Raw genomic sequence first — 3,972 nt, forward strand, 5'->3', positions numbered from 1 at the left:
TGCAAAATCCTATATGAAAAACTCTTGGAAGAAATAAAGATAGTCACAAATAATTACAGGCAGCTGGGTGGCACAGTGGATAAAGTGCCAAACCTGGAGTCAGGAAGACTCATCTTCCTGAGTTCAAATCTGGCCTCAGACACTAAATGTGTGACCCTGAGTAAGTCACTTAAACCTGGCTTGCCTCAGATCATGTATAAAATGATCTGGAGAAGCAAATTGCAAACCACTCCAGTATCTCTACCAAGAAAACCCCAGTGGCACCATGAAGAGTTGGAAATGACTGAAACAACTGAACAAGATAGATAGATAGATAGACAGACAGACAGACTGGAGATATTTTAATAATTAATTAATCATTTTTTAGGTCCAAGCAGAATAATAAAAATAAGGCCTAGGGGTTATTTCATAGAGCTAGAAAAATGTTAAATTAAGATGAAAGAACAAAAAGTCAAGAATGTCAAGGAAAGCAATTAAAAAAGTGAAAAGGAAAGGGGTCTTAAATCTTAAACCATTCTGCATAGTAATAGTTATTAATATGATTTAGAACTGGCTACAATATAGAGAGGGCAATCTTTGGAACTGATTAGACATACAACAAGAAGAAGTAAATAAACACAGTAGAAGAGTGTTCAATAATATAGTAGACCCCTGTTACTGGGTTAAAGATTAGCTATTTGATAGAACCACAGGGAACACTGGAAAGCTGTGTGGCAAAAATGAGGATAGACCAACATCTCTCTACATCAAGATAAGATCCAAAGGAATATATACATCTTCATCTGCATCTGCATCTGTATCTACATCTACATCATGAGGTGACATCATAAGGAAAGTAAAGAGCCAAATTAAATCTATAGAAATGAAGAATTTACTACCAAACCTAGAATAGAACAGATAGAATAGAAACTTTAAATAATATAACATTTCAAAGATTTTGAGCAAACAATGCCAATGGAGTTAAAAGGAAATAAGTAACTGGGAGAAATCTTTGCAGCAATCTTCTCTAATTAAGGTCTCATCCAGCATATAGAAGAAACCATTCTTCAATACATGTATGGCCAAAAGACATGAGCAATGTTTTTTTTTTTTTAATATGGAATGCTTCACAAATTTGCGTGCCATCCTTGCACAGAGGCCCTGCTAATCTTCTCTGTATCGTTCCAATTTTAGTATATGTGCTGCCAAAGCAAGCACCATGAGCAATTTTTAAAGGAAGAAATCCAAAATATTAAACAACCACGTAAAAGTATTGCAAATTCTTATTACCAAAATGGACATTGAAGCAATTTTAGGTACTATATAACACACACCACATTGACCCATATGATAAAAAAGTGACTATGTCATATGTTAGAGAGCCTGTGGATAAACAAGGATGTTGATGAAATTCTGATGGAATAGTAAACATATCCATCTATTCCAGAAATTAACTTGGAAATATGTCTCCCAATTTACTATACTGTGAATACTTTTTGACCTAACAATACCACTACTAAGCTGATACCCCCAAAAGTCTCCATATGTACAAAAATATTTATAGTGATTTTTTTCACAGGAACAAAAAAAAAAAAACTAAGGAAGTGCCCACCTATCAGTAAATGGCTAATGGCCTATGAATATAATAAGATATTATTGTTCCTTCAAAAATGACAAATTTAGACAGCTTCAGGGGAAACTGGAAAGACTCATGAACTGGTACCAACTGAATTAAAACAAATTCAGGAAACAATTTATACAATGACAACAAAGGTCACAAAAACAACTGTGAAGGACTTTAGAACTCTGACCAATGAAATTATAAGCCACTATTCAAGAGGTTCAAATATAAAGCTTGCTACCCATCTTCTGTCAGAGTGGATGGACTTAAAATGCAGAATGAGACATACATTTTTATATGACTGATATGGGAATGTGTTTTTCTGAATAATGAAGATTTGTTATGAGTGTTCTTTTTCTTTTATTTAATGGGGGAGTGTGTGGGAGAAATAAAAAGTAAAGAACATTTTAAAAGAAATTCAAGAAGAAAAGCACATGATAAAAATAAATTAAATGTGAGTTATTATTAGTAGCTATGTTTCCTCAAACTGAGTGGAGTACTTCAAATTGTGACCTCAGGTAGCTAGAAGTTAAGTAAAGAATAGCATTCAAGTTTGCTAAGAGTAAAGAGATTCTTTTCTGCTTATTTAGATGATTTATGCCTCTATATTCGGACCCACATTTAGCTTAAACAGTTCTCAATGATGATCTGAGGACTTGAGAATAACTCTCTGTTCATTCATTGGACAAATTTCTCTCTCAAGAATATTTGTTATTTCTGATCATTTTTGACACTTGACTCAACATTTTGGTCATTCTCTTGCATATAGACTTCTGGCAATGTTAGCAGTTTTCACTGCCATCACCTATACATTAAAGAAAGACAACCCTTACTATGGATGGAAAGAGTCTTCCCACCCCAATTCCATATTTGGGCCAGGGAAGGTTAGAAAGGTGAAATGTTGTTAGTCACATCACTTTTTACTGTTTAAATTAAAACTACTTTTAATCCTGATTAGTTTGAGAAGCTCTACCAGGACTATCAGATTCCTAGTAATAAGACCAAGAGTCACTGAATTACTTAAAACCCTCCAGGAGCAATAAGGTCAGAGTCCATTAGAAAGCCCTGTTCTCAGAAAACTCCTCAAATGATTAGTGTAGTGAGGATACAGCTCTAGATCAGTTGGGAAAGCAAAAAGGAAAAGGTCAGAGAAACCTCCTTTCTCTCCCCAGTTCCTAATGAAATAGAAAGTTTAAGTTAAAAGCAGCTGATGAATTACTATTTATTCTCTTGTTTTCTTTCTCAAGCAGCCACAACTGGGAGAATGACAATTCACATTTATAATGATTTTAAAGCTTCCAAAGCACATTCTTCAGCAACCCCATGAGGTATTTCTTGCAAGTATTGTCATCCCCATGTTACCAAATAGGTAACTGAGGCTCACAGAAGTGAAATAATTTGCCCCATGCCAAACAACCCATACTTGTTTACACTGAAATTCAAATCAAATTCTTTTCTGACTCTGTGTCCAGCACTTTTTCCCTTATCATATATATAAAAATAAATTTTTATATTTTGTCCATTTGGGAGATATTCATAAACTGTTCTTTTGTAGAAGGACAAGAATACACACACACACACACACACAAAGCTAGTAATAAATATGTCCGTATATATATAAATATACATGTAAATATATAAGTGTATACATGTATATGTATATGTGTATACATACATATTGGAAAGTTAGTAAATATTAATAATAATAATAATACATGGAAGACTTCAATATGTCTATGGTCTTCCTGATATCTGTATTCCTTCTAAATCCAACCCATACATGGCTACTTAGTCTGTGTGACTGTCATCCACTTCTATCCATAAGTTGGCCACAGGAAATGTTGGCTTGCTCTTCCTCACACACCCCATTCTATCTGCCCACTCTGTGCCTTTTCACATCTTCCCTGCTCCCCGCCCCCAAGCTGGGAATGCTCCCCTCTCACTTTTGCCTCTTGGCTCCTTCAGTCACCTTCAAGATTTAGCTCAAGTCTCACCTTTTGCAAGACACCTTTTCCCGTCTCCTCACCAACTCCTGCTCCTCATTGCTATTTCCTTTCCTCTGAGATTACATTCTGTTCTCCTCCCTCTTATATGTATGTATGTATGTATGTATGTATACACATGCATATATACACCTATATTCAACATAGTGGTTTGTACATTGTCTCTCCTATTATAAGATGAGCTCTATCATGGAAGGGACCATAATTTTACCTTTCTTTGTATACCCAGTGCTTAGAAGAGTTACTGGCATATATTAAGTACCTAATAAGTGCTCATTGGTGATAATTATTAAAGTACAGGGACCTTCTTTTAATTTATCATGACATTTCAAGGATACTAATAGAACATATTGGTTTCCCATTATCCTC

At 34.8% G+C, this 3,972-nt stretch overlaps 1 non-coding gene across 1 annotated transcript; it reads right to left on the reverse strand.

Moving 5' to 3' along the window:
- Positions 1 to 1,090: 1,090 nt before the first annotated feature.
- Positions 1,091 to 1,197, reverse strand: LOC122730312. Its single transcript, XR_006353496.1, has one exon. It is a non-coding gene; the product is annotated as a U6 spliceosomal RNA (small nuclear RNA).
- Between the last annotated feature and the right edge of the window lie 2,775 nt (positions 1,198 to 3,972).

Source organism: Dromiciops gliroides, chromosome 5 (genome assembly GCF_019393635.1).
Source record: "Dromiciops gliroides isolate mDroGli1 chromosome 5, mDroGli1.pri, whole genome shotgun sequence".
In the NCBI taxonomy this organism is placed as follows: Eukaryota; Metazoa; Chordata; class Mammalia; order Microbiotheria; family Microbiotheriidae; genus Dromiciops; species Dromiciops gliroides.